This window comes from Odontesthes bonariensis, chromosome 4, assembly GCF_027942865.1.
Source record: "Odontesthes bonariensis isolate fOdoBon6 chromosome 4, fOdoBon6.hap1, whole genome shotgun sequence".
In the NCBI taxonomy this organism is placed as follows: domain Eukaryota; kingdom Metazoa; phylum Chordata; class Actinopteri; order Atheriniformes; family Atherinopsidae; genus Odontesthes; species Odontesthes bonariensis.
The window spans coordinates 33,962,827-33,987,799 of NC_134509.1; the positions used below are offsets into that span (position 1 = coordinate 33,962,827).

The 24,973-nt window shown below is 40.2% G+C and overlaps 1 pseudogene; it reads left to right on the forward strand.

Annotated features, from left to right (window-relative positions):
- LOC142379012 (protein ELFN1-like) overlaps positions 1 to 17,684 on the forward strand; it is a 162,883-nt pseudogene extending 145,199 nt beyond the window's left edge.
- The last annotated feature ends 7,289 nt before the right edge of the window (positions 17,685 to 24,973 follow it).

The following is a 24,973-nucleotide window of genomic DNA, read 5'->3' on the forward strand; positions in this document are numbered from 1 at the left end:
CCCATTTTTTGATAATAGATCTCAAAGATGGCAGAGAAAGTTGAATTATTGTGTGAACTAAAGATTGGGTGAAAATGAATCCAAGCATGCCGGTTGGGAGTTTGTTGTTGTTAGTTCAAATGTTACAACACGTGTGGCTGATAAACCTAAAAATACATGTGGTGATTTACATAGTCACAGCTTGAGGGATGTCCTGATTTTTGTGACTTATTAATGACAACAGCTGAAAGAAAAGTTATACCATGTTTGACTCACTGACGCCATTAAGTGCTAAACACCCCCATACGTTTCAAATGGAAAACAGGAATGTTTCCCTCATACTTCCTCTGTCATAAGACTGTTCATTTAAATACGCTTATAAGGTGAAAAATTCTCCTTTTTCAAACCATCAACAACCAGCCAACAACCTACAGCACATTTTGATCAATAGTAGAATTTTAATAGCTCGGGCCATGTTTTTAAGCTACTGAAAAAATACTTTGCATTTCCACTGAGATCTACAGCGCAGGGTAGATGACTCAATTTAAGTCATTTGAAGTGTTGCTCCTCACTGGAGTGTTGCAGTTGTTGTGTTGGTCACACAACAGTTTATAAAGCAATCAAACCCAGAAGTGCATTTCAGCTTTTTCAACTCAAAATCTATTGTGTTACGCATCTCTGTGGCGTGTGAATGCTTGTTTATGCACCAAATGGCAGTGAAACAATAGGAGATTAACATTTTATCGCTTTGATTTACCACTTTATTTGTCATGATCAATTCTCCCACTCTTCGTTTATCCTCGAGCTCCCCTGAATATTCCAGCATGTGGTAACCCTGTATCTTCTCTGTAAATTGAAGCAGACAGGAATGACTGAGTTTGAATGTTCAGTTTACAAACTGGAACAAGTATTCCTGTGGTACAACTTGAAGTTAACAGATTTTATGAGACCTGATTTAGATTAAACACGAAAAGACTGCCACAGAGAGCTGGAAATAAAATGCTGGTAATGCTCTACCAATCAGAAATCTTCAGAGCAGCAAGCCCCATTCCCTGAAGGTTGCAGGTATTCTCAAATGTATCCTCACCAGGGTTGTTTATGGAGATGAAATTTCTCACCACTCCACTCATTTCTGGAAAGAAAGGGCAGCAAAAAAGGTTCTTGTGGTCAAAACTCAGAGCAGCTGTGGTTAATGACATCATCCTTAGCTGCTTGGTAACACTGCTGCTGCAGTGAAGACAGCTCACCACAGTGTTACTTAATGTTTGAGTTACTGGAGTTTGTCTGTATGCTCCAACCAATTGCCAATTCTCCTCTGACCTCTCAACAATTCACCGCTCTCTGATTATTCAGGGATGTGACTTTTAAAAGGCGAACAACCTCTGCTACAGTGTGGCACTCAAAGGTTTTCCAAGGTAGTCGTCTTTTTTGATCCTTTTGAAAACAAACATTATTTCGAATTATGAACACTCCTGGATCAGGGAAAAAAGGTAACTTTCAAAAACATCATCAACATCAAAAGATGTGTCAAATATCAAACAAACGCAATGAAAAACTCAGTTTTCTTGGCAGGAGAAGAAAGAATAGAAAAGTTTAACCCTCCTGTACAGGATTCAACATCTCTGTTGTGCTTTTTAAGACTCTTTCTCAGAACTCTCCAAGTATTACTGTGGATCATTTTTGTTGTTATTGGTTATAATCCTATGATGCAAAGAAGGTCTGGGGGAGAAAGAACTACCAGCGTACAATAAAGATGCTGTTTCATTTCAGAAAACGTCATTTTCCATTGTGTGTTATCATTTTTTTTAATAGTTTTATCAAATGCCTCGTTTATTTCTTGTCTTTTATCCTCCAACAAGCTGCTGCCTCACAAATTATGATCAATGAGTTTGTATGGAGATTCTCCAACATCTGACTTTAAGTTATCTGGGGTAATTAAATCAAAGAACGATTAACATTTTTTTCTTTGGCTTGTTAACTGCCAGCTTTCCTGGTTTACACTGTGTGTGTGTATGCATACCAAAATGGGGATTTTCTACAGGAGCCAGGCTCAGTATCCTGCTTTCTGGCACAGTGTGGGAGCAAAATTACGCTGCTGTCTTTGTGCTTTATAGTGCTGTCTCCAACACCCGTTTTAGTGCTCTCTAGGTTTGTTTTTTTTTCACAAAAAGAAACACCTGACAATATATTCCATAACTTCTGAAGGCATGACACCATCACAATCATCCTTTTTGGTAAAGCAGGGTTATCCCCACCTCAAATCTTTCGCCATATGATGGTTTGTACCCCATAAATCTTTGATTGATACATGACAGGAAAGTAAGGATGATGCTGAGTGCTGGCGTATTCCACAGGGCTGTTCTCCACCACTGAGGAAAGGCCGTGCGTGAGCACACATAGGGAGTGTAAGCGAGGCAGTTAATGCGATGAATGATGCAAACTGGAAAAGAGGCTGACAGCCTCTTTAGAGTTCCTTCTGTCTGTATCATCCTAGCTACAAGTGTATTTACTACATAAGGAGCAGGAGTGCCAGCCAGTGACTGTAAGTGCACTTACAACCACACACCCCCCCACGTTCCTCATGTGGCATGTCAACTGACATCACTTCTTGCACATGGTGCAAGAAGAGGCCAGGCAGGAATCAGCCGTCTCTGCATCTTAACTGAACTGGCTGGTCACCCTGCCAGGTCTGCATCCTCTCTACACCCCCTTGTTCTTTGTTCACAACAGTTTGCTTCCGATAGCTTAACCCTCGGTCAGCAAAATGGACTCTTCCTGTGCCAGTGGGAGTCTGCCTGTTTGTGTGAGCAGCTGGCAGCAGTGTCGGCCTACCTGTTGTTTGTACGACGCTCTGTTGGAGGAAGCCTCACCATCAAATATAGATTGTGCTGACTTGGAGGGAAAGATCTTCCACGTTCATATATTCCTGCACACACTCACATGCGCTAGTTTAGATTAGAGATGTTAATGTAGAGACATGAAACTGGGACATGCAGGTTTTGTTCCAAAGTTAAGAACATAGTGTTGCCCAACAGTCTTGTGCGGTGTAATATATTTGTATAGACAGTAGTTGTGTATGAAGTGAAATAAATTGATCCAAAAAAGAACAAAACAATGTAAACATATATATATATATATATATATATATATATATATATATATATATATATATTAGGGCTGGGCAACGATTAAAATGTTTAATCTAATTAATCACGATTAATCGCATTTGTACGCAAAATTAAAAAATGAATTCAAAAGTAGTGTATAGATTTTAGCATTTAGTTTTATTTTAAATGTGCTGCCATATGAATGAAAGTGCCATAACATTTGTTGTGCAAACACACTTTTAACATCAGCATTTTTATGTAGTTTTTATGTAGAAGCCTCGCTCCACTGTCTGTTTCCTTGAATGACTTGCTGGTATCAGTTGTGTGTTTTATCTTTAAGTGATATTTTAGACTGGAACTACTACGCTGAGAAGACAATTCAACTTGGCAGTGTTTACAGATGACTTTGGTTCTGTCGACTCCGCCGTCTGGAAGAACTTTAAAATGAAAATGGCCGAGTAAAAGTTCCGTACCCTTCTCCATGTTTGGTGGATCCGCCGATTACTTTCTTTTACAATAATAAAATAAATAATAAAACAGGGGTGGTCCATGGCATAGTGGGTTGAGCAGGCGCCCCATGTACAAAAGGCTATAGTCCTCGCTGCAGCTGGTCCCGGTTCGAGTCCCGCATCGGACAGCCCTGTGCTTCATGTCGTATATATATATATATATATATATATATATATATATATATATATATATATATATATTATAATTAAAGGATAGATACATAATGTAAACTGTATGAAATCTGTTGACATTTTCTGTTTACACACGCTAATAATCATGATCTAATATGCATGAATGTCATACAGACAAAGTATCAATGAAGGATGTCATGTTATGGAAGCAAATAATCCAAATGTCAAATCTGACCATTGTATAAAAAATTCAATAATTTTGTCCTTTTTGTTTCTCGCTCTACAGTGTAAGACATTTTATTTCAATTTCAAGGTCGCAGACATTGTAGATTTGGAATTCTTAATTATTTTGTCTCTCATATTAAATTAATTTGACACATAACTATCTTATTTGGCAGCTGATCACAGTTTCAGTGATTTAATCCCTGTAAATGCCAAACATGTGCCTTTTGAAGATTGTTGGATGAAATAGAACAATGCTTTTTTTTTGTTTTTGTTTCTTATTTCTTATGCGCAGTAAACTCAATATTTGACAACTTTGTCTACAGTAGCTTTGATTTCACAGAGATCAAAATAAACGATTCCTTTGAAATATTCGTCTACAGTTCATAAAGATGTTTATGTTAGATACAGGTCTGTGACAGGATCAGCACTTGATCTGGTGTTCTTTCCCTACAGTTCTGATATTTGCGCTGGTTGTTGACTTTTGTACAACCTTGTGCCCAAATGCTTATTGTGAGTGCTGGTCTTTAGAGGGACTGACAATAGAAAAAGTCATTGATAGCTAGAACAGAGCCCCGGCTCTTTGAGAGAACAAAAAAAAGGGTAAATTCAGAAGAGCTTTGTGTCATTCTCAAAAACTATTGATCTCATTTGTCCTCCATCTCAGATCTGAGGTGGCATGTCTGCACATCTCTGCCTCGCTATTCATTTGCAATCAATAGCCAGAGAGCAGCAGCCAGAAGATGCTTGTCTGGGAGGCTGGACCTTTTGCTGCTTCCCACTCCTTCTCCTTCATTCCTATGATGTAATTTCCTGTTTATTGCTCTCACAACTGAGAATGGTCCTTTTCAATGAGGACAGGCAGCCTTTATTCGTGTCTTTCTCTTCCCAGCCTTCCTTTTTTCATACAGAATCGCCTCATTCCCCTCTCTCTTCCTCACTCTTTGTTCCCGTCATCTTACTATTTGTCCTTAATGCTTTCCTGCACCCGCTTGGATCTCCTCCTGCTCTTCGTGGCTGTCTCTGAGCCCCCTTCATTTTCTCGCCTGCCTTCTGGTTCTCCTGATCCATCATATATCAGCTGTTTTTCTTTTTTTTTTTCCCCAGGACGAATTTTATTTAGAGCATCTGAATTAATTAGATACAGTCTCAGAGCTCTGGCCATTCTTAGCCCAGGCTTGTCAAGGCCCTGAGGCTAATGGAGCAGCAGAAACTGTGTGTCTGAATTTACAGCAACAACAAGATTTTAGGATCTGCAGGAGCTTGCTGTATATTTACAATGACTGACCTTATCAAGTAATGGCTCTGAATATTAAAAAAAAATGTGCGTGCATGGATAGATGTGTGTGACGGTTACACAAGAGGGAGTAAATTCCTCTTCATGCTGTTAACAGGGTTGGGTATGTTGCATCTCACAAATAAACCAGTGTGTTTCATTAGCAAATCCCCTTCTAACACCCTCCTTCCATCTCTTTCGTCCTTTCCCACCAGGGACGAGTTCTCACATCAAGCACAGAGCAGCAAGCAGTGAGGAAGAATGAGAAGAGGTGCCTGTCAAATCGGAGATGCAGATGGCCACAGAAGACATGACTACCAGCCAACCTGGCACCAGTGCACCTTCCAATTGCCAATTTATACATAAAAAATTCAATGTAAACCCATGATTAAACAATTATACTGTTTGTCTAGACACGCATACTGCCAGTGAAGTGACCCATTCCTGCACTCATTTCTATTCAGAGACACTCTTATTTCCTTAGTTTAAACACAACTCATTAACCATAGCGTGCCTGTTCCTGTCCCTGTACAGCTTATATATAAAGAAAACGAGCTACTGATTCCCAAAGTATTACACTATAAAACAAGCCCTCGCTCCCTTTCCAATGGCTCCAGTCTACATGAATGAATGTTAGATGGCAAGCATCTCTGGTCTGCTTTCTCCAGAGCACGTTGCAATGACATCCCAAATGGCCAAGAGTCAGAGACAGCTGAGACATAACGCGGCCGGAGGTTCTTCATCAAGGATCTTATCCACAGCCAGTTCTTTCGTCTGTTGGCTTGCCCTGCTGTCAGCATTGCGGTTGCCAATGGTAACAGCTGACTGCTGGCTTATCGAAGGGGAGAAAGGCTTTGTGTGGCTGGCTATCTGCAGTATGAACCAGCCTCCATACGAGGCTATCCCCTCCCACATTAACAGGTAAGAAGAGCTACTTTCAGAGTATTTAACACTTTTGACAAACATCTACACACCTCTCATATATCTCTCCACAGCACTATTGTTGATCTGAGGCTAAATGAGAACAAGATACGGTCAGTCCATTATTCTTCACTAAGTCGCTTTGGCAACCTCACCTATCTGAATCTCACCAAGAATGATATCAGCTATGTGGAAGACGGAGCATTCTCAGCACAATTCAACCTGCAGGTGAGCAGTGACATAATGTGAATTCATATATGTTTGTATACACATCCATGAACACACGTTAAAGGGGAACTCCGGGGCATTTGAAGCGTGTTTCCATTGCTAGAGGTTGTCAAATAATGATAGTAGGACACAGAGAGGTGCACATCTGCGCTCCCTGTGTGAAGATCGCTCTGTCCGCACAGCATGTCATGCGAGGCTAATACGTGGTGGCTAAGGGGCAAGCGCTAACCCTTCCACGTAAAACAACAACTTGCACACTGCAGAAACGTCACACCACTTTATAACCCATCCGACAATAAAGTCACAAGCCTTACCATCAAAACCATATGCATGGTTCTCACATTACTGGCATTGGGACGTTACAAAACAACTTTATAAACAGCATGTCACTCACCGGCTGGTTGTAGGCTCGCGCATGTGAAAGCCCAAAAGAGTCGATGGAGAATAATCCCATATACAAAACAATTATATTCTCTAGAAAAACTGCGTTCAAGTATTTAAAACATTACAAGAATATTACTGGGCATGTATTGTTGTAATGTTTTAAATACTTGAACGCAGTTTTTCTAGAGAAGATAATTGTTTTGTATATGGGATTATTCTCCATCGACTCTTCTGGGCTTTCACATGCGCGAGCCTACAACCAGCCGGTGAGTTACATGCTGTTTATAAAGTTGTTTTGTAACGTCCCCATGCCAGTAATGTGAGAACCATGCATATGGTTTTGATGGTAAGGCTTGTGACTTTATTGTCGGATGGGTTATAAAGTGGTGTGACGTTTCTGCAGTGTGCAAGTTGTTGTTTTACGTGGAAGGGTTAGCGCTTGCCCCTTAGCCACCACGTATTAGCCTCGCATGACATGCTGTGCGGACAGAGCGATCTTCACACAGGGAGCGCAGATGTGCACCTCTCTGTGTCCTACTATCATTATTTGACAACCTCTAGCAATGGAAACACGCTTCAAATGCCCCGGAGTTCCCCTTTAATATAGAAGAGCAAAGAAAGAAAAACAGAGTCATGTGCTTTTGTCTAATACTGTATGAATTTGACTAAATGGACCATCCATCCATTTTCTATACCCGCTGAATCCGTCGGTCGGGTCGCAGGGGGGCTGGAGCCTATCCCAGCGCTACTAAATGTACCAATTTGGTAAAAAAAGAAAAAGAAAGAAAAATACTGGGTAATGCAACAGTTTTTTATTGACCCCATTGCCTCGTAACATTAGTCCAATAAAATTGACGAATAGTTCACAGCGGTCCAATGAAATTGTACGATAAATCAAACACACTTACACTACTAAATTATTGTAAATCAGTCATTTGTACTAACCCTCAACATGGAAAACAAACGAAGAAATGCGCATGATGCAGCTTTTAAATTAAAGGTCGATCAATCTGGCTGTTGAAGAAGGCGATCTATGACTTTTCCTGGTAGGCTACTGTCTTTTTTTTTTTACCAACCATGTTACAGGCACTGTTCGAAAAAAAAAAAAAATAACACTCACACCACGTATTTGTGTGTTACCGATAGGTATTTAAGTTAAAACCATCAGTGTTACAGGCACTGTTAGGGAAAAAAAACATTTGCAGTATGTATTTATTTATGTTACCATTTAATTAAAAGTTTTAAAATCCTCACGTGTAACATCTTTCTGTGTAAATATCTCATATTACAATGTGGACATCCGCAGTTTATAATCCGGTGTGGCCAATACAAGTAAAAAATGGATTTTCTTTTTAAAATTAGAGGGTGCGGTTTATATTCAGGTGTGCTCTAAAGTCCGGTATTTACAGAAATTACAATTCAAATTTAAAGCTTGCTAATAGAATTTGCTCAGTTTTAACCAGGTGTAAAATAAAGCTGTTATTTATGTCTTTATCTAAGTGTAGATTCGTTTTGTAATTACACTAGGTCTTTACTTAAAACTCTGCATCAAACCACAATGATATTTTGATACCAGCCGTTAATACTTATCAGTTTTTTGGACTGATTTAAACCATATTATTAAGTCGTTAATACTAAACTGTTTCAGTTAGGCTAAATTAATTCATTAAAACATTTAGCGCTGGTTTCTTTCACAAAGTGAACGGCACCCTAAAATTGTATACTACTGTATTTTTCATTGCATGTTGCTGATAACATTTTCACACACAAATTTGAGAACATTCCTGTTTTCAGAAATGTTGTGACACCGTCTAAAATTTGACAATAACAAAAAGCTGAAATTATTTGCTAATGTTTTATTAGCTGATATATTTTACTGAAAATTGTACTGTGACAACTTATCAATATATTAAACCTAAATTTTACAACAAGGTAAACAAAAGACCAGGAAGTCAGTATCATGACTAGGAATAGAAGATAATAGGAACTGCATTTTCAGGGCAAATAGTTTGAAAAAACAGAAAAATCTGCATAGAAGGGTCTTCCTGAAAACTATTACAGAATGATCCTGTATTTAAAACAGATGTGATATTATTGTTAGGATCGCTTCCTGGGCTCAGCAATGCTTATGAAAATCTTTGTCAATGATGACGGTTTAATGCTGCATCCCTGAATGCAAATTAAAACACGACCATGCGACTGTTCTGTGGTCTGATGAGTTATGTTTTTGGAAATCATTGATGCTGCATCCTCCAGGCTAAAGAGGAGGTGCTACAAGTGGAAAGTTCAAAGACCAGCATCCACAAGGATATGGGAGTGTGTCATTTTTCAGAGGAGGTTTTGCCTTTGTCTGAAAACGCAATACTGAGTCGCATCCTGCACATGTAAGATGAAGCTATATTGTAAGATATATATGAAACTCATTCAGATTCAACAAAAATACAACAAGGAAGGCACAGACACATAACTTTATCCCTTTTTAAAAAAGGGAGAAGAATGACCAGAGCTCTGATACTGCATGTCATTAATTCAGATGCTTTAAGTTTAAATAACAATTAAAGCATTCTGCTTTTATTATCATCATTATTATCCTCTTTACTCACTCAAAGGGTTGAGATTTTCCCTGCATAAATGTGCAAAAACAGACACGAGAAAGACAACATCCACTCATTGATGGCTTCCAGAAATACTCAGAAAGTGCTACAGAAAACTTAGCCGTGATGAAGTGAAGTGCTTGCACATCTACCCCAGCTGCTGTAGCTGTGCCAGGAGGTAAAATGTGAACAAGAGAGATCTGAGTAAATTCAGCACAGAGGCTTAGTTCACAATGTGAAACACGAGCTGTACTGAACCATCATCTATTTGTTCCGTATGTTTCCAGCTTGTAGTGAGCATTGCCTGGCACAGGCTCGCTCTTCAAAGATTAGGATAATCCCACTTGTCTTTGTCTCGCAGGTTCTCCAGATGGGCTTTAACAAGTTGAGGAACCTGACAGAGGGGATGCTGCGAGGCCTGAGCAAGCTACAGTATCTCTACCTCCAAGCCAACGTGATAGAGACTGTTACACCCAGCACCTTCTGGGAATGTCCCAACATAGAGAATATAGACCTCTCCATGAACAGGTGAAGAGCACGAGTGAAAACATGCTGTCCTAGTGCTGAAAAGCTGATTACATAACTGACAAAAAATACATTTAAATGAGAATTACTTTTATGTGGCTGTTTTGGTTCTAAGTAGCATGCTAACTTTGCACTTATTGCTTCATTATAAAATGTTTGGGGGAAAAGAACACTCTGCTCATGCCATTACCCTCTAAGTACCAGGATATGGACAGATTTCTCTCACAGCTGTGCTTATACTGGAGAGGAAGTGGCAAACAACGACAAAGGGGTTTGTGTCTGCAAGTTTTCTCATGCAGACACAAACCGATAGGTTAACAAGGGACACGGCACATAGTTTTACTTACCTTCCAAAAAAAAAATCAAGGATCTGTCAGGCTGGTCTCAGTCAAACTACAACTGAATGAATTGGATAGTAGTTACATAGTTAGGATTTCTCACATACCAACATCTTCTCACTTACAATTCTCTCACAAAAAAAACACTCCCAAATAATTACTTGAGTGAGAGTAAAAAAGTGCTTGGTGAAAAAACTACTCAAGTACTGAGTAACTGTTGAGTAACGTCTGATTTATTTGTTAACACAAGCATTCAATCACAGACAAAAATACTAAATAATCATCTTTAGGCAAATTAGAGTTCATCCAATTGATAAAATAAATTAAAATGAATTAATTAATTACAAAATAGCTTAAATTAAAATAATCCAGGTAAATTCAAGAACTTCAAAAAAAATAAGAGAAATGTTTAAAACATATGTAACCTAAAAAACAAACATTCACCTATCCATGGAGAAAAAAAAAACAAATTTAGGAAACTTACCGCTACATGTTTCCTCAAGTTAGATGTTGAGTTTCTGCTGAAATGTGCGTTTGTTTTGGTTGACACAGAAGACACATAATGTAGCTGCTGTTTCGCAGTCTTTGTAAGGTAAACATGCTTTCAGTATGAGGCCTCGTCTGTGTCTTCATTTCCCACCGTATATTCTGACACTTTTCATCTGTTTCTTTGTTTGTTTGCTACGACTGTAAACTGTAAAGCTAACCCGTCCCGCCGCTGAGATTGAGTATGGTCACGTGACGAGACTGCACGGCTGCGTTTGATTGGTGGAACACAGTCAGGTGGTAGAGCCTTTGGCGGAAGTCTCATTCTCTGTCAGAATAAAACATTAAAATGAGGCGAACGCGGGGGGGTAAAAATAATGAGGCGTAGAATACCAAAGAGGTAAGAAGAGAAGTAACGAGCTCATTGTAGCCTAATGTAGCGGAGTAAGAGGACAGTTTCTTCTGCACAAATCTACTCAAGTAAAAGTAAAAAGTATAGTGATTTAAAACTACTCCTAGAAGTAGAATTTTTTCAAAAAGATACTCAAGTAAATGTAACGGAGTAAATGTAACTCGTTACTACCCACCTCTGCATATATGGATACATAAATATTTTCCAATTTTTGCAAAAATGTCAGTAAGAGATCTATTTTGTCCACCCAAAAATCATACAAAATTGAGCTTCTCAATGCAGATGAGGCCTGAAACACTCCAGCATGTATATGCTCAAGTGGCATCAATGAGCCACGGTGCACTGTCGATGCTCCAAAGTTCCATCTTTTTGTAAAAACAGTAAAGGAAAAATGTAAAAAATGATACCGCTGAATTCCCAAGAAAGCTGCCCTCAGTCATATATTTTTCTGTTTCCTTTGTCAGTCGGCCAAACCCGTCAGTAATTAGGGCTGAAAACAGACCATTAAGACCACTTAAAGCTTTTCCAGACTGTTGCTTTGCATCGTCTGACAAAATCACAGTTCCTCTAACTTAAAGGCAACTTCTGTGCAGTGAATTCATCTAAAGTCAGATGTATGATGATCTCCCACAGTGAAAGTTAGAAGCTTACAATTCTCCAGTGTCTGAATCTTGTAATTCATTGTTGTACGACGGTATCTGAACAAAGGGAAAGAATCTGGTACATATGCACTGGCGTTAAAATGGATATTTGTCTAAAATGGTCACATCTTTCTACTGATGTTGGCAGACCTGTGTGGTAAAATCCTCAGCCCAAGATGCAGAGATACTTCTCTTTTCATTGATAGCATCCTCAGTAGATAACATTAAAAAGCTGTAGCAGGGCCCCTCTCCCTTTTTCCCAAGAGAAATAACTGCCTTGTTCTCAGTGCTGGCAGCATAATTGGTATTGATCTTTTGACCAAAATGTAAAGCAACACCAGTAAAGAAAGAAGTTTAAATGTCTCCTGGGCTGATTGAAATGTATTTTGACCATGAACTGAATGCAATAAGGAACAGGTACTTTTAACTGACTGTGTTCAACTGTGTAAGTGTATCTGAAGAGATTCCAGATTTCCATTAAGAAAACATCCTCTTTGTGTATCTGTAGGATCCAGGTGTTGGATGGCAGTTTGTTCTCGGGACTTTCCAAGCTGACCACCTGTGAACTTTACACCAACCCCTTCAACTGCTCTTGTGAGCTCCTGGGTTTCCTGCGCTGGCTCTCAGCCTTCCCCAACAGGACCAGTGAGAGGATGGTGTGTGACTCCCCTGCAGGATTTTCAGGCTACAACCTGCTGAGCCAGAATCCCCGCATGCCCACCCAGCGCAACGCTCTGCACGTGCTCAGCCTTGTGTGCACAGACGACGGCAGTAGCATGACGCCCTTTTATGTCATCGACTCGACCACCCAGTTGCCAGATTTCGCTACTCCCTGCGGGCTGGATGATTGTGCTTCTGGTACACCACCTGATGAAGTAATAAGCTCGAGTCCCATATTCTCTGATGCCAAGCCGGTGATGACAATAAAACAGGTGCAACATTCAAGTGCCGTCATAACGGTTCAGATTCCAAACCCGTACAGGAAAATGTACATCCTGATGCTGTACAACAACAGCTTCTACACAGACATCCAGAATCTGATCAAACAGAGAGAGGACATTGAGCTAAAAAACTTAAAACCTAACACTGACTACACTTACTGCGTGGCTTCTATACGAAACTCCCTACGGTTCAACCACACCTGCCTGACCATCTCCACCGGTCGCAGAGCCAGAACTGAGAGGATTCCCAACCAGTCGTCTGCCACCCACTACATTATGACTATTTTGGGCTGTCTGTTCGGCATGCTGCTCTTCCTCGGCCTCGTTGTCCACTGCCTGAGGAAGAAGAGGATCATGGAGGAGAAGGAGAGGAAGATGAACCGGATCCAGAGGACTCTAATCGAGCTCAAATATGGTGGAGAAGCTGACATAGAAGGAGGGAGCGGAGGATCTGTTTCTCACAAGCTAGCCGCAGGGGACAGCCTGTCCAGAATGCCCTACCTGCCCCAGGGTGGCGAGATAGATCCGTACAAGCTTCAGGAGGTGATAGAAACACCAGGACACAAGCCTGCGAAACTTAACTACATGGAAGTCCGAGGCTCGGGCATTGAAAGGGAGAGGGAACGAGAGAGGGACAGGGAGATGTCCCCACAAGCCAATCCCCAGGGCTCAGTGGCAGAGATATCTACAATCGCTAAAGAAGTGGACAAAGTTAACCAGATCATCAACAACTGTATAGATGCTCTCAAATCTGAATCCACCTCTTTTCAACAAGGAATCAAATCCCCCTCTTCTGCAGGAGGAGGAGCGGTTTCGACTGCAGAGCCACAGCTGGTGCTTCTGTCTGATCAGGGAGAGAGAGGTGAGAGAGGCGGCGAGTTCCTTTCCCCGGTGTATAAAGGAGGGAGAGGAGGAAGAGAGGAGAGGGGGAGGAGTTTCCATCACTCACTGCAGCGACACCATAGCATGGAAGCTCCTCCATCCTCCAAAAGGCCCAGTACGTCCTCTTCTCCTGGCTCTGCCCGAAGCCCTCGCTCGTTCCGCTCAGAGGGAGGGTACCACTCATCAGAGTCCCGTTACATTGAGAGAACTTCCCCCGCAGAAAGAGGAGAAAGAGGAGGAGACGGCGTCCGCACCGTCAACCCAGCAGCCGTCATCTTACGAGCCGAAGCCCAGAGAATCCGTCAGTACAACGAGCATCGTCACTCCTATCCTGGCTCACAGCAGCATCTCCAGGAGCTGCAGCACCCGCAGATCCTCCAGGGGCTCCACCACCACCCAGGGGGCCGCAAACCCTCTGTGTTGGACCCCCTCACTCTCAGCAGGCAGGCCAAGCAGCGGGAGCTCGCTTACTCCCAGCTTTCACCACATTACCCCCTCTCGCCCCAGTACCACAACCTCAGCTACTGCTCCAGTCCTGAGGAAGACGAGGAGGAGGAGGGGCTCCTGTGCACCCCGACCCTGGGGCTCTGGGAGAGGTTCAAACTGCACCGTAAGAGGCACCGGCAGGCCTCCATGGAGGATGAAGGCTATGTGGCTGCAGGACACGCACTGAGGCGAAAGGTTCAGTTCGCCAAGGATGAAGATCTTCACGACATACTGGACTACTGGAAGGGAGTGTCTGCCCAGCAGAAAGCCTGAACCCACATGTGGAGAGCGCTCACATCTGGAACATAGAAAAACAACACTGAATCCATGACATATTGATACAGATACATAAGCTTTTTCATCACAGACATGTAAATACACACAGCTTACAAGATTTACAGATCCAAACTGCACATACATATTTATACAAACACACACAGACAGGCCCATACTTGACACAAACTAAGCCTTTTCCTCCCAGAACATGGATGAGGACCAAGCTAATATATTATCTTGAACTCCGAAAATTCTTAACTTATAGAGGCCGAGTTAGTTTTTGTAATGTAATGGAAATTATAGCTCAGACTTATGTAGCTATTTGTACTAAGTTTTGAATGAAGAAAAATAGAATCAACGTAAAGAATAGAATCCTTAAATGTTGCGAGGAGACCCATCCCGAACATCTCAGCCATGTTTTTTGATCCACCCTGAAACGAACCTAAAATCGTTACTGTTGGTGAAGAATTAAGAACTGCTTTGCTGGGACGGTTGTTGCATCGCGCCCTGCGATCGGCCGCGATCAGCAGGCATTTTTTAAAGAATTCTCCATGATTTGGGAGATTGAAAACATCTAAATGTTGCATTCTGGATGGGTCGCCGGGCAACAGTAATATTTAACTGTGCTGAGGTAGCTCTCACCAGAGAGTGAGTATAATGTGCCAAATCAACCAAGGGGATAGTAAAGCCCTACTGTGTACCGACTTCTCCTCACCACTGTTTTTATATACAGAATCGAGAAAAAAAAAGTACGATATGTTGTTATTACTATTCATTATTCTTATTCTCATTACTGGTCGTCTTCTTATTCCTATGATCCTCATCATTAATATTCTATTATTTGATTATGGCATGGCTCTGTTGTGTGACTCTGTTTTTTGACTGTTTTGAACCTCTCAGCTCAGAACAACAACAGAAACGAATAGTACAATGGAAGAAGAGACATTTGAGTCCTCCTTTTCTATCAAGAGGAATGTGCTCTGTCTGCTGAGCCAAAAAAAACAACAAGCCGGCCTTTTCTCTTGGTGAACCCCTACAAACACCTGCTCCTCATCGCTCTGAAAACGCTCATCTGAACCCTGTACAGATGACAGAGAAGTTCTATATTTGCAACAGAGGTGACTGTTTTCTTTGTACAACATGGTTTTGAGCTCTTTCAGACTTTTCAGAAACCAGAGTCCCAAGTTGGTTACCTACCTGCTCACTTACACTGGTACGTTTTTGATTTTGAAATTGAACTAAAAAAAAAAAATCTAATCTTCAAATGAATGTCTTGAATTCCCACAGGGGAAGCTATAACTGCACTGTTCAAAATCAAAAAACGACTCTTCTGGAAAAGACCTGAAACTCTTAGTTTTCTTCCCGATACACCGCGTGTATGTGTGTGTGTTTCTTTTTTTAAAAAAAAACATTTAATTTCCTTCCCAAATTTTTATCTTTTTTGGGGATTTCTCTGGTTCCACTGTGGTGCCATTGTGCCAACTTGATAAGTGACAAGTATTTGAAATACTTTTAAATACTAATATTTACAGACATCTTTTCCTTCACATCAGTACACATCAGTTTGCCAAACCAAACAATTTGCACAAACGATCCTCCGTCATTGGCTTCCAGCTTCCCCTCTATCCTTCAATCATTTCTATGACCAAAGTACTGTGGTAGTAAATTGACCCTTAAAGCCCCCGACCAGGATCCAGCTATTGACCCACTATCACTAGCACGTGTGCACACACACACACACACACACACACATACACTAACTCTCTCACATACACACTCAAGCTTATTCATTCTCATACAATCACAAACAGATGAATGTATTCTATGAGGAGTTAATTCTGTTTAGCAGGTGGATTCTGATGTACGAGCTGAACTCAAACACTTTTCTGTCCCTTGGCAGAAAAACATCCTTCAGGTTGCCACTTGTGGCTCAGAACTGTAGATAACTAAGAAATTATCGCCCCTCTACAAAATCAATTATGACCAAACTGATGCTCACGGGAGACCAGTTTGTTGAATTACTAGCAACGGTATGTTATGGTAAAATGTGATTGCTGTAGTATCACTTGTGTGGTGAGCAGACACTATGTGTACTATATCTGAAACATCTGCAGGATTTACATATTGCAGGCAAAAAAGATGAGATCATGTGCTTATTTACAGTAGAATGTTCTGCAGTGAACTGTGCTATAACTTATATAGGAAAGACCGTAACCCAGGTATGGAGTCAAGACAATTTCAACTCAGCATATTTTGTATTTAACAAGTGTGTAGTATTGACATTATTGACTATGATTTTTTGATAACAAATACACATACTGAGCAGATTGCACCCGCGTTGCTTTCTGATTTGAAACATAATTGACTCCAACCTTAAACAACAGAGCCAGTAAACAGAAGTTTATCGGTGAATGGACACACTGTAAAAAAAAAAGAAAAAAAGATTTTCTCTGCTGTAATGAGTTCAGAATGCTCAAGACATTAATCCTGGTTAAAGCCATAATCATGGGTTAGTAAATTCTCCACTATAGCGCAACAAAGCCACATTAATTTGTGCCGTTAGCAGAGAGTTTTTTCCTCTCCTGATACTGCAGCAGCTATTAGATGGTTCCTCTGCTTCTGCAGCAAACAGTCCGACTCCCATCTAAAAGAAAACTTTTGAGCTGATTGGTTCTGCATCATATGCCTCAGATTGTGGCTTTAACTAAACGACAGCCTTAAAACACTCAATTTTCTTTAATCTTTTTAACTTTACTCTTGCTTTGAAAATTGGAAAGAAAAAAGAAAAAAAAAATGATTTCATAACATACTTTCTTGATTGCAATTTTATAATTGCTTGATTCTTAAGACTCACTTGAGCATTCTTTGAGTAATAGTTATATAAATGTAGCGATGTATTGAACATTGTTTTTGTTTATTCATTCTGTTTATTAACGGTAATAGCCTGAATTTGTCATGTGTCGGAGAGCAGCGAAACTCATCTGGAGCAGGACACCATCAAGAAGGTGGCCGAGGCGACAGTGACCACAATCAGCGCTGCTCTTCTTAGAACCGTGATGAAGAAAAACTGTGTTTTTTGAGACAACAATGCCTAGAAAGTGGAAATAAACTGAGAACAGACAGACATGGCAATAGAGCACGTGGCAAGGAGACCCTCAGTGTCAAATTCTCGAAGTGAATGTCTCAGGAGCGGGAACGCAAGAGAGAGCGTTGAGAGGGAGCGAATGCTCTGCCATAGGATCTCTCGGAGGCTTTCTTTATTTTCTTGTTGGAAAATGAAAATGAGCACAATAAAATAGCCTTCCTAATGCCGTCTCCTGTCCTGGAGGAATCACATGCGAGCTAGAAGTTGTGAATACATACAGGACTTTATACACTTTAAAGATGTTTGATGAATCACTCTTGAGTAAATGTTAACAGGGTCGATCATTTGTCAAGGTTGTAAGATTTTTACTTCCATTTCAATACAACATGGGGAAACCAAATGTTGTCTGTGGTGCTCGGTGTTGAAAAATTCAACACACATCTATTTCCTTAAAAAAAAAAAAGGCTATGGGAATTACTCCTAAAAGTACTCTCTATTTGGATAAATGTGCAATGAGGACACTGCCTCAGAAGCAACACTTTCTTGGAGAATGGAAAAATACCCGGATGTAGAGGGAGGTTTAACCACAGATTAACGGATGCCAGGTCAGGTTTCTCATGTAGCTTCAACCGGCAAATCTTCACTCAGAGAGCTTTGGTTTTATCTGTCCGATTCAAGTCCACTTCCATGAATACAATTATTATCAAGTGCTTCATCAGACTGGGTTTACTGTTAATATAATTTAACCTTTGCACACCATGAATATTGACAGGGTTATCCATCCATTTTCCATACTCATTCAATTCTATAAGCGGTCACAGGGGGCCTCCCAACAGTCCATCACAGGGAACCAGGATCCTCCTTACAGTGAGAGTGCCAACCATAGACATAATATAGGTAGACGCCCCATTGACTGCTTCAGCCCGTTGCCCGTGACGTAAAACGCCGCCGCCATATTGCTAGCGGAGTCATTTGGACCAGAGGTCTGTCAAACAAGCGCAAGTTGCCGGGAGCATCGGTTTTTCTGGATAAAAATCACGATTGTCTTACATTTTGCAACCGATTTCACTGAGTCGTTTTTACATTCAAGGGTGTATGATCTACGTGGAGTACCCCCCAAAAGATTTGTCTCAATGTTTGAATCTTTGAATCTCGTTAATTAGGCTCTAACCTCCATAGTAGACACGTGTGCATATGTCTATGATAATCGCTGATAGACGCTCACTTTTCTTGTACTCCCACAGCTCGTGCACAAATCTAAACTATCGAAGTGGTGCTTCTTTAGCTACTACGTATTGACCATCATTAAGAGAAATAGCCTACAAATCAAATAGTGAGACACTGGCAGTCAGTCTGTTTTTTATAGTTGCGTTTCAAATATCTGCATTGAGAAACCACCTTGAACAGTGCAATTGACAATAAACAGTAATTTGACAAACCAACATTACAAAAAAGACAATGGTGAACAAACATCAAAACAGCTGCAGCTTTCTATATTTCTATAGCAGTAAAGTATACATATCTCAAAATATTTAAATAGTCTAATATAAATACCATAATATATAATATCATATAATGACTCAGTATTATGTGTGATGGAATAACATATGTATGATATATATAAATACATATACATACAATATAATATAATTTAAATATAGAAATATATATATATACAATCATGCTCATAAGATTTTCACATCTAAGCAACAGTGCAATTGACAATAAAAAGTCATTTCACAAACAAAAACTTCTGATACAGAAGACAAATGTAAACAAACATCAAAACACCTGCTGCTATTATAAATACCATAATATTTCGATGGTTTAATTCTAATACACATATAGTAATATAAAATATAATATAATAATTTAATATAATTTAAATATGTATGTATATATATTTGTATATATAAGCCTGTGTCTAGGCTTCTATCTTGGAGCTAGAACCATTTAAAAAGTATAGTTTTGCTAAGCCTTTTTCAGCTTTTACTCCGACACAAAGGGGACGTCTAGCTTGAACAGGCCTATGGCTAGGTACCATATGAATGCTAATATGTAACCATCTTGTTGTGGCTGTGGACAAAAGGCAACAATCAGAGTCTAATTGCTCTATCTTCAAGACACAATATAGCCAGGAACCATGGCTGACAGGTGTTTATGGTCGATGTTTAGAGCCATCAGTCATGGTTCCTGGCTTTTCTGTGTCTTTAAGCTAGAGCTATTAGACTCTGATTGTTGGCTTTTGTCTGTGCCAGATGCTATTCAAACTATGAATGGGGGCATATTATTGACGTTGTCAGGTATTTGGAGTTTAGGTCTGATACATGAAATTCAATGTTACCTGAGTATAACTCAAGCCTCTCTTTCAGCTCTTCATTTATGAGGTCCTTACCCCTAAAGGCAGTAGCATGGTTGCCGCGTCTGTCACGGCGGTGGTGGACCGTGACGTCAAAATGACGTTTCAGGCCTGGCGCTTCCCTTGAAAAGACGGCACAGCGCGTTGTCGTGCACCAGTCGATTTTTGTAACTTGGCGGCGCCGACCACAACGAACCGGATGGACCGATGTGAGACCAGGCTCAGTGAGGAGGTGCGTTTGTACAGGCAGCTGTACGAAACTGCAGTGAAACAGCACAGGGAGCACGTAAACTCCCAAAACTGCTGTACAGAGATGGGCAGAACTTTGGGGAAAGAGGGAGAGTTCTGTAAGAATGTGTGGAAGAAGCTACGGGACAGATACGTGAAGGCAAAGAAGAGGGCAGAGACTCTGTTGATGCCGGGGGCTTCAAACCTTTACCTCTTTTAACTGAATTAAAAAATTAAAATGATCCGAAAACTGCAGCAGTATCATTAATTACAGTATTCTTGCTCTTGACAGCGGCATTGTTTTCTTCTCCACTTTCGTGGTTGTAGAGTAGAGGTAACCTTCACATAGCAGCGCCACCTCTGTGACGGAGAAAATTGCAACTACTGGCGCGCAACGACTTGCGCCACTATATAGGGTCCTATGGCGGGCACGAACTCGTGACGTCATCAACACCGCTCGCGCGAGCAGACGCGGCAATCATGCTAGAGCCTTAAGATCCTCCAGAAGACACCGCACTGTTTTCTTTGCCCTCCGTTCTCAGGCCTTTGTGTTCGCCATGTCTTTCTCTAGACTCTACACCCTAGCCAAGGCTTCACTGAGTCTAGTCTTTAGTAAAGTGGGAGACGGAGGCAATGCATAGGTGTGTTCCTAGTAGAGAGAAGGAAGAAAATGTAAGTAATGTTCATGATGCCATGATGCTCACTGCTGTTTGGGGCATAGCTAGTATGAATACTCACAAGGTAGGTAGGTAAAGGTTCAGTGTCTCGCTGAGAACGGTCAATTAAAGTGATACTCCGGAGTAGATTCAACCTGGGGTCATTTGAACCGTGATATCCAGCCAAGTAGCCCACCCGCAGTTTTTTTGATATTGGCTGAACATCAGCTGAGTTACTGAGTTATCCCGAATAGCTTAGTACAAGGGTTAATGGATTCTGGTCCGTATCTCCAAAATTACCGCACTAAAATCACATGCCATGACACCAAACTTCTACAGTAGTACAAATATGGTCTGTACTCACAAAGCGATGCATTTGGAAGTTTGAAAATAGTCCAGGAGTTTATTATGATCAACACAAGCCTAATAGCTTCTCTGCAGCTAAAGCTGCGTCGACGTCACTTCAGGGAGCTGGGAGCTTCAAAATAAGATGAGGGTTGATCTACTACTGTAGACAACAAAGTATATGCTATATTCTACATGTTTTTTTTATGAATTTTTATGTTGTAGAGTTGTGAAGTTATTTTATCAATGGAGAAATTGAGCAGCCTTGCTTTGAAATCTCTCATATAGGCTAATTGTTTGGGAAAAAAAATAAGGATCAATGGCTTCACTGAAAGCTCTTTGTAGGCTAATGTTTACTCATTTGGACTAAATTGAAACTACAGCCTGGAAATGATCAGATTGTGTCCTCTTTGGACCACAAATGTCTATTTAAAGTGACCATTTATCCTGCTGCATTCAAGTCTGGATCAAAATGGAGGGCAAACCAACAAACAGCCCTTATTATATCAGGTTGAGTTGAACTTAGTAATAATATGTGAGATGGGAAATTACTTGCATTTAAATATTCAAGTTGTCCGGCTACACAACCACAGTTACAACTAAGTTATGTATGTGTTTACTATATATATATCTATATATATAGATATATATATATAACTTTTATCTGCTACAAATTGCACTTTTAGAACATCACACAGCAGAATTAAGTCTGTAGTTGAATGCAATCAAATCACCTGCATTATCCATGTGTAAGAAAAGCAAAATATGAGTAAAAATATGAACGAGCTAAAATTTGCTTTAGGAACATTTGGATGACCGTGGATCCTGAAAATTCAAAGCACATTCTTTATTGAAAGACACATTAAAAGAAAAGAAAATCCTGCTCACTGACTCCATGGTGTCGAGTTGTGAGGGTGTCCTTGGGACAACACTGCCTAATTTTAATTTGACACGAGTAGCTGAATGGCCCAAGTGAGCCTATCTAATGAAGCATGTTTTGAAAGTGTGTGTGACTGCAAAGTATATGTCAAGACATATTTCTACAATTTAGTTTTGAATAAACCAGGTCAAATTCAACATTAAAATCAATTTCGACTCTTCTCTGAGCAATAACTCACCCGGTATTTGTCAGCACGGATTTGCTGACGTAACCTGCTTATTTGGAAATTTCAGGGCATTTTGTGCCCTACAAAAGGTTTGACGTGCTCGAAGGTTAAACTGTCAGCACTTTAAACATCAGTGCAATCTAAAACTTACCCCCTTGCACACGCACACACACACACACACACACACACACACACACACACACACACATATTTCTGCATAGTTACACCATCCAGTTTCATTCAGAGGCTTTTTAATGAGCGGCTTTCTCAACATGAATCAGGTGAGTGCATTGCTCTCAGCAATGCAACACATGATATAAGTTATAACCAAGTTTGACTTCATGGTTATGAAACAGGAAAATGTCTGAATGAATCTCATAAAAACACAAGTGCTGGTTGTTTTATACATACGGATGTTTTTGACAGGCGGCATGTATGTCAAGGCTAAACTTTAAGGCTTTTACTGATGAATGTACCGGGTTAGAGGAGTTCTTTTCAGTCTGACATTTGTCTGCCTTCCGCTGCATCCGAAAAGGCCTGTCAGTGACATCACTGTCAAGTCACACCACTGGTAAACTTGGTAACATTTCATCATGAGGACAAAGCCTTGTGACAGAGGATTTGAAGTGGATAATGTGGGTGTTTGATATGGCAGCTAAGGTGTCGTGAGAGGACACAATCGAGACCTGATTTCAACTGTCACTTCTACGTTCTTTGAGTTAAGTAGGAATTTAGAGGTGAAACTGGCCATTAGATTAGTTTAGCATGAAGATCAAAAGAGAGAAAACAGCTGGTTTTCAGCGTGATGCAGAGAAGCAGCCGAGCAGGTCACTGAACCGTTGTTCGCCTTGAAAATAGAAGCACCGTGTCCTTTACCATAAATCACATTAAAGTGCGGTGTTTAAATTCAGTGATTAAAAGATAAGATATACTGTGTGAGTGGAGTTGAAATGTGTTTTTATTTAAAGTTGGGCAGAGCAAAAGCTCCTGTTAAAAGGAAAGGAAACGGCTTTTAGAGCCCAACTCTGCTTCATGCTCCCGAAGGAGTTTTTCTTATCAAGAATTTGCAATATTTTGATCAATTAGGTCATACCAAGATTGCATCCATGTTTTACTCCCAAGCGGTCTCTACCTTGTTTGATTGGTGCGTCACCTCAGCAGCTATCATTCGTCAATGTGCCAAATGCAGGAAGCTGCATTTCCTGCTTACGTACACTTCCTCATTTACATGAATAATTATAAATTAGGGCTGGGCGAGTTAACTCGTTATTATCGCGTTAACTTGTTAATTATTTAACGCAGATAAATATTTTATTGCGCATTATTATTGTAAAAGTCTGTTGAATGCATCACATTCACACAGTTACAGCAAACACCACGAAGCATGGAGTAATAAAATAAAAATAAACTAGCAGGTAACATCACCGTTACAGGTGCTCCTCGGTCTCTGTGTGTAGCTCACAGAGCTAACTGGCACTACTTCCTGTTTTACTTGTTTCAACATAAAAGCACGTACTTCAAAATAAATAAAAACAAAACTCCTGCATTTACAGCTAAGTTGAATTGTCTTCTCAGCGTAGTAGTTCCAGTCTGAAATATCACTTAAAGGCAAAACACACAACTGATAGCAGCAAGTCATTCAAGGAAACAGACAGTGGAGCGAGGCTTCTACATAAAAACTACAGAAAGATGCTGATGTTAAAAGTGTGTTTGCACAACAAATGTTATGGCACTTTCATTTATATGGCAGCACATTTAAAATAAAACTAAATGCTAAAAGCTATACACTACTTTTGGATTCATTTTTGGATTTTGCGTACAAATGCGATTAATCGTGATTAATCAGGGAAATCATGTGATTGATTAGAATAAAAATTTGAATCGTTGCCCAGCCCTATTATAAACAAAACAGACCCCCTCAGTATCACTTTCAAAACGGCAAAAGTTTGAATTGCAAGGCATGCACAGGGTCTTGATTTGGTGTAAGATTTCCTTTTCAGAGACATCCTACAGATTGCATCACCAAATAAAACAACACCTGAGCCAAAATTCAACTCTACTTAACCCTTTAGGCGCCAAGATTTTTTTTTGAAAATACTGGATTTTGACATTAATATTTCAAAAGCTGGTGGCTGAAAGGGGGTTAAAGATAGATGCCTACTGTACATTAGAAAAATGTTGCCCATGGTCCATAGTTTATGTGGGGTATGAAATTATTGATCTAATTTGCATATTATGACGTCATCAGGTGGCAGCCATTTTGAATCTCATTATGTTCAGGAAATATTGGAATTGAGTGATTGTGAACTTGTTTTTTTAAAACTTTTTTTTTCTTTTTGTCTATTTATCATCATCTATAATGATCAGGGAACAGGAAAGCAACAATAAAACAGAATAATTTAGTAAAATATTACTATATCATCATTACCATATAGTAGGAAAACGCATGCGAAAAGTTGCCTATATTTTTTCAGGAAATGGTGGATATTGACTTGATATTTGAACTTATTTTCATTTTTCTGTCTTTTACCATCATTCATAAGGAGGAAACCAACAATAAAACAGGAGAAAGTGGTAAAATACTGTCATCATTAGGCTACCATAGGGTAGGAAAACACATGCAAGAAGTGGAAGACATTGAATTGATTTTTTTTTTTTAACCTGTTCAACCTTATTCATAATGATCAGGAATGAGGAATACAATAATAAAACAAGTGGTAAAATGTAAGGATCATTGCGCTGGCGGATAGGCGCGCCGCGGCACCGGGGGCTGGATGGAGAGAGCGCATGCTAAAGATACCAGACCCACTTCTCCCACCCCCGATTCCTCGACCAACACGGACACTGCGACCGCG